Genomic DNA, 7,212 nt, shown 5'->3' on the forward strand with positions numbered 1-7,212 from the left:
AGCTCATCCCCTGCGAGTGCAGTGCAGGTGTGTCATAGACTGGTGGAGCTCATCCCCTGCGAGTGCAGTGCAGGTGTGCCATAGACTGGTGCCGCTCATCCCCTGCGAGTGCAGTGCGGGTGTGCCATAGACTGGTGGAGCTCATCCCCTGCGAGTGCAGTGCAGGTGTGCCATAGACTGGTGGAGGTCATCCCCTGCGAGTGCAGTGCGGGTGTGCCATAGACTGGTGGAGCTCATCCTCTGCGAGTGCAGTGCAGGTGTGCCATAGACTGGTGCCGCTCATCCCCTGCGAGTGCAGTGCGGGTGTGCCATAGACTGGTGGAGCTCATCCTCTGCGAGTGCAGTGCAGGTGTGCCATAGACTGGTGGAGCTCATCCCCTGCGAGTGCAGTGCAGGTGTGCCATAGACTGGTGGAGGTCATCCCCTGCAAGTGCAGTGCAGGTGTGCCATAGACTGGTGGAGCTCATCCCCTGCGAGTGCAGTGCAGGTGTGCCATAGACTGGTGGAGCTCATCCTCTGCGAGTGCAGTGCAGGTGTGCCATAGACTGGTGGAGCTCATCCCCTGCGAGTGCAGTGCAGGTGTGTCATAGACTGGTGGAGCTCATCCCCTGCGAGTGCAGTGCAATGCAGGTGTGCCATAGACTGGTGGAGGTCATCCCCTGCAAGTGCAGTGCAGGTGTGTCATAGACTGGTGGAGCTCATCCCCTGCGAGTGCAGTGCAGTGCAGGTGTGCCATAGACTGGTGGAGGTCATCCCCTGCAAGTGCAGTGCAGGTGTGCCATAGACTGGTGGAGCTCATCCCCTGCGAGTGCAGTGCAGGTGTGCCATAGACTGGTGGAGCTCATCCTCTGCGAGTGCAGTGCAGGTGTGCCATAGACTGGTGGAGCTCATCCCCTGCGAGTGCAGTGCAGGTGTGTCATAGACTGGTGGAGCTCATCCCCTGCGAGTGCAGTGCAGTGCAGGTGTGCCATAGACTGGTGGAGGTCATCCCCTGCAAGTGCAGTGCAGGTGTGTCATAGACTGGTGGAGCTCATCCCCTGCGAGTGCAGTGCAGTGCAGGTGTGCCATAGACTGGTGGAGGTCATCCCCTGCAAGTGCAGTGCAGGTGTGCCATAGACTGGTGGAGCTCATCCCCTGCGAGTGCAGTGCAGGTGTGCCATAGACTGGTGGAGCTCATCCTCTGCGAGTGCAGTGCAGGTGTGCCATAGACTGGTGGAGCTCATCCCCTGCGAGTGCAGTGCAGGTGTGTCATAGACTGGTGGAGCTCATCCCCTGCGAGTGCAGTGCAATGCAGGTGTGCCATAGACTGGTGGAGGTCATCCCCTGCAAGTGCAGTGCAGGTGTGCCATAGACTGGTGGAGCTCATCCCCTGCGAGTGCAGTGCAGGTGTGCCATAGACTGGTGGAGCTCATCCTCTGCGAGTGCAGTGCAGGTGTGCCATAGACTGGTGGAGCTCATCCCCTGCGAGTGCAGTGCAGGTGTGCCATAGACTGGTGGAGCTCATCCCCTGCGAGTGCAGTGCAGGTGTGCCATAGACTGGTGGAGCTCATCCTCTGCGAGTGCAGTGCAGTGCAGGTGTGCCATAGACTGGTGGAGGTCATCCCCTGCGAGTGCAGTGCAGGTGTGCCATAGACTGGTGGAGCTCATCCCCTGCGAGTGCAGTGCAGGTGTGCCATAGACTGGTGGAGCTCATCCCCTGCGAGTGCAGTGCAGGTGTGCCATAGACTGGTGGAGCTCATCCTCTGCGAGTGCAGTGCAGTGCAGGTGTGCCATAGACTGGTGGAGGTCATCCCCTGCGAGTGCAGTGCAGGTGTGCCATAGACTGGTGGAGCTCATCCCCTGCGAGTGCAGTGCAGGTGTGCCATAGACTGGTGGAGCTCATCCTCTGCGAGTGCAGTGCAGTGCAGGTGTGCCATAGACTGGTGGAGGTCATCCCCTGCAAGTGCAGTGCAGGTGTGCCATAGACTGGTGGAGCTCATCCCCTGCGAGTGCAGTGCAGGTGTGCCGCCCCCGTGTCTGCAGCCAGCGCTGTATTATAGACTGGTGGAGGTCATTCCCTGCGAGTGCTCTCTGGCTGCCCTCACGACCTCCCGTGGTCGCCTGTTCCACTCTCTGGCTGCCCTCACGACCTCCCGTGGTCGCCTGTTCCACTCTCTGGCTGCCCTCACGACCTCCCGTGGTCGCCTGTTCCACTCTCTGGCTGCCCTCACGACCTCCCGTGGTCGCCTGTTCCACTCTCTGGCTGCCCTCACGACCTCCCGTGGTCGCCTGTTCCACTCTCTGGCTGCCCTCACGACCTCCCGTGGTCGCCTGTTCCACTCTCTGGCTGCCCTCACGACCTCCTGTGGTCGCCTGTTCCACTCTCTGGCTGCCCTCACGACCTCCCGTGGTCGCCTGTTCCACTCTCTGGCTGCCCTCACGACCTCCCGTGGTAGCCTGTTCCACTCTCTGGCTGCCCTCACGACCTCCCGTGGTCGCCTGTTCCACTCTCTGGCTGCCCTCACGACCTCCCGTGGTCGCCTGTTCCACTCTCTGGCTGCCCTCACTACCTCCCGTGGTCGCCTGTTCCACTCTCTGGCTGCCCTCGCCTCCTCCCGTGGCCGCCTGTTCGACTCTGGCTGCCCTCGCCGCCTCCCGTGGTCGCCTGTTCCACTCCCTGGCTGCCCTCACGACCTCCCGTGGTCGCCTGTTCCACTCTCTGGCTGCCCTCACGACCTCCCGTGGTCGCCTGTTCCACTCTCTGGCTGCCCTCACTACCTCCCGTGGTAGCCTGTTCCACTCTCTGGCTGCCCTCACTACCTCCCGTGGTAGCCTGTTCCACTCTCTGACTGCCCTCACTGCCTCCCGTGGTAGCCTGTTCCACTCTCTGGCTGCCCTCACTACCTCCCGTGGCCGCCTGTTCCACTCTCTGGCTGCCCTCACTACCTCCCGTGGCCGCCTGTTCCACTCTCTGGCTGCCCTCACTGCCTCCCGTGGCCGCCTGTTCCACTCTCTGGCTGCCCTCACTGCCTCCCGTGGCCGCCTGTTCCACTCTCTGGCTGCCCTCACTGCCTCCCGTGGTCGCCTGTTCCACTCTCTGGCTGCCCTCACTGTCAGAAAGTTATACCTAATGTCTAATCTGAATCTCCTTTTTAGTTTCCTCCCATTGCGTCTTGTATGTCCTTGTGGTAATAAGAATAGGGTGGTCCTCTCTGAACTGCGATGACCTTTCAGATGTTTGTAGACCACTATTAAGTCTCCTCTCAGCCTTCTCTTTAGTTCTTTTAGCCGGTCTTCATAGGACATGGTTTGCAGACTTTCTACCATCTTTGTTGCTCTTCTCTGGACTTGCTCCAATATATCGATGTCTTTCTTGAATTGGGGCCCAGAACTGTGCGCAGTGTTCCAGGTGGGGTCTGACCAGGGCAGAGTATAGGGGAATAATCACCTCTTCATCTAGATACAATGCTTGTCTTGATACATCCCAGAATTTCGTTGGCCTTTTTAGCTCCAGCTCCTCATTGTTGGCTCATGTTGGGAGGATGGACGGGGTCATGTATTGAGATTTCGGCCCACAACCTCCTTCCCTCTGTAAGAGCATTGAAGACGGGTTGTGGCCCGGTCTTCCAGGATGACAACGACCCAAAACACACAGGACAAATAAGCAGATGCTCCATAAGAAACATTCAAGGTTCTGGAGTGGCCTAGCCAGTCTCCAGACCTGAACCCTATAGAGAATCTTTGGTATTGTACTTGTGTACACTTGATGCAACACCTCCTGTGTGTTCAGTGGGTTATGACTAAGTGACTGTTTTTAATTAACTATTAATATTTACATTGTAGAGGATGTAATTGGTATTCTGTAAAAAAAAACAAAACAACCCTCTGTTATTCATTTGAATTTGGTTGGGTCTGGAGAAGCCCGTGCAGCTAGGGGGCGCCACTACTTCTCATGTTCCCACTAAAATCTGCAAAAAGAAGGTGGTTTGTTTTTTGTGGTAGAGAGGGTAATTTTGTTGGAGTCTGTCTCTCAGTTGCTAAGCAAAAAGGAACATCTGGTACTCGGCTTACCCTTGGTGGTGTGGGGGATGGACAATCAGGGTGTGCGTGTCTCACATGTAATGCTCTCTTTGTCCTGACAGCAGAGGGGGTGCTAGAGAGTAAGACTAAGAAAATGTCTGTGTTTGTGGACAGTGGAGCAGGAGTCAGCATGGTGAATGCTCTGTGTGTAAGATCTCATGGGCTTACCTGTAGTATGTTGGCTAAACCCATCTCCATCTATTGCCATTGTCTCAGCACCACGTTCTCAGGGATGCCTGACCCAAATAGTACATGGAATAAAACTGAGGGTAGGACCCCTGCATTACTAAGTAATTTCCTGCTATGTCTTAGAGGGTCTTCTCACAACCATTGTACTGGGTCTACCCTGGTTGGTGAAGCATAATCCGATAGTGGATTGAAAATCCAGGGAGATTGTGGAGTGGGGAAATTACTGTATTGATAATTGTCTGAAGACTTCTCTCTGCGGTCTCTACGGGTCCTTACTGGCATGTTTGTCTGGGTTTGAGGATGTATTTTTGGAGAGGGGGTGTCAGGATTTGCCTCCCCATCGTGTATATGACTGTCCCATTAATCTGATTCCTGGAGCAAAACTTCCCAAGTCCTGACTGTATAATCTTTCTGGCCAAAGAGAAGTCATGAATGATTACATTGCTGAGAGTCTAGAGAAGGGACATGTCAGATCCTCCTCTTCACCCGTGGTGGCAGGGTTCTTCTTCATTAAGAATAAAGATGGGGTTTTCCGCCCTTGTTTGGATTTTTGGGAATTGAATCCTTACCATCTGAGACCCTTATCCTCTCCCTCTGATTTCAGATTTATTCAACCAGGTTGTGGGAGAGACGGGGTTCTCCAAGTTGGTCTTAAGGGGGCTACAATCTCGTTAGAATCAAAAAAGGGGGTGAAAGTAAACGGCTTTCATACACCTGAGGGGCATTGTGAGAGTCAGGTCATGCTATTTGGTCTCATTAATGCCCCCGCCGTTTTCCAGCATGTTGTGAATGATACTTTTCACCCCTTGGTGGGCAGGTTTCTGGTGGTTTTATTTGGACGATATCTTGATCTGGTCACACGATATGGAGACACATATGTCCAAAAGGTGCATTTTTGATACCTGTTGTCGTCTCGGGGTTTTTAGATGGATCCTGAGAAGGTCCGTACTGTACTGGACTGGGATCATCCAGAAAACCTGAAAGTGTTACAGCGCTTTCTTCAGTTTACCAATTTATACCGGAAATGTATTCAGAATTATTCGGTAATTGTGAAGCCTCTCACTGACCGGACAAAGAAAGGGACAGATTTCGCTACATGGTCGGAGGATTTTTCCTCTCTCAAAAAAATGAAATGTTTTTCTACTGCACCTATACTCAGCTTGATGTTTCGCAGCCTTTTATTGTGGAGGTCTATGCAGCTGAGGTGGGGGTGGTGACTGTGCTATCACAGGGTCCGTCTCCTGGTAATTGGTGTCCATGTGCTTTCTTTTCCAAGAAATTGTCGTCAGCCGAGAGAAACTGATGTGGGTAGCAGGGAGCTTTTGGCAATTAGAATAGCTTTCGAGGAGTGTCGCGATTGGCTAGAGGGGCAGTTTGTCCCATTACGGTTAACACAGACCCTAAAAACCTGTCATATCTTGAGTTTGCCAAATCTCAATCCCAGGCTGGCTAGATGGTCTTTGTTTTTTGCCAGGTTTAATGTTACTGTCACTTACCATCCAGTGATTAAGAACTTCAAGGTAGATGCATAATCCCAGAGCTTTCCTGGTGGTAGTGATCATGTGAACCTGGTACTCATTTTGCAGAAGGGGGTGGTTGTCTCGGCCTTGTACCTAGACCTTGAGGGGGAGGTGTTGGAGGCTCAGAGGGACTGCCTGGCCTCCTGCTCTTCAGGGAAGTTGTTTGTGCCACCCAATTTGCATTGTAAACTATGGGGTGATCATCACAATTCTATACTTGTGGGGTCATCCAGGTAGTAAAACAACCTCAAACCTCCCTTGTCATTTCTGGTGGCCAAAGTTGCATCAGGATGTTTTTAACTATGTGTCTGCATGCAGTATTTGTGTATGTTCCAAGGTAATGCATACTCGTCCATCAGGATCTCTCCTGCCATTGACTATCCCAAATAGACCATGGATGCGTTTAGCCATGGATTTCATTACTGACCTACCTTTGTCTTCGGGAAAGACTGTAATTTTGGTGGTTTTGGATAGGTTCAGTAAGATGCTTTTTATCACGTTGCCGGCACTTCCGAATGTCAAGACTCTGGCTCAGGTGTTAATCTATGAGATCGTGAAGCTTCACGGGATTCCTTCCAATGTGGTCTGAGATCAGGAAACAGTTTCTTTCCAAATTTTGGAAAGCATTTTTTTGCTCGACTGGGGGGGGGGGGTGCAGTTGTGTGACGCCCTGGCCAAGCCAGGTAGTCACAGATGGGGAACGGTGTAATGTGGGGCCCTAACAGGTGACAGCAGCCAAACACATAAAACCCTAGTCACCTCCCTTAGTGCTTGATGGACACACCAGGGGGGGGTGGAACCAGGCGGTTGGAAGACGCCCACCCAGGAGTCTCAGAGCGCCTGAGGTGGGAAAGTTTAGTAGTGGTGTTCTAGAGTTCAAGTCTGGAGGTCAAGTGGAGAGGTGTGTGGACTTGAGCTGTGTGCAGCTCCAGCAGAGGAAAGACCCAAACTGAACCGGTGCCCTGGTACTGCTGGCTAGGAGGCAGACGGCGGTCTCCGTCTGCAGGAGCCGGGAAGATGGCTCGGTGGAACCGTGGTGGACCGGGACAGGGTAGTGGCCCGCCGGTACCGACCCGGGGAACCGACTCTGAAACCGGAGCACAAAGGGGAGTACTCAGACCCTGAAGCTACGTCCAGAAGCTACTGGGGGCTAGCTAATTAACTGATTGTAGCCAGGACTAGAGGTCCTGTCCCACCCAAAGTCTCGACTGAAGGCAACAGCCCAACGAGGGGGATAGAAAGCCACCGCCACGGCACAGAGATCCCACGGGCCAGCGTCTGTGGGCAAAAGGGCTCCTCAGGCAACCACAAGCTGGGAGCGGACTCCTGAAGTTGCAAGCGCAGGTAGTCCACCATCACAAACAGGTGCAGGAGAAAGACAGAGACCACCAACCGGGTGGGGGACCAGACTGCGGCCGGCTGCGGGCACCGACCACCATCAGGT

Source organism: Anomaloglossus baeobatrachus, chromosome 1 (genome assembly GCF_048569485.1).
Source record: "Anomaloglossus baeobatrachus isolate aAnoBae1 chromosome 1, aAnoBae1.hap1, whole genome shotgun sequence".
Taxonomy (NCBI): domain Eukaryota; kingdom Metazoa; phylum Chordata; class Amphibia; order Anura; family Aromobatidae; genus Anomaloglossus; species Anomaloglossus baeobatrachus.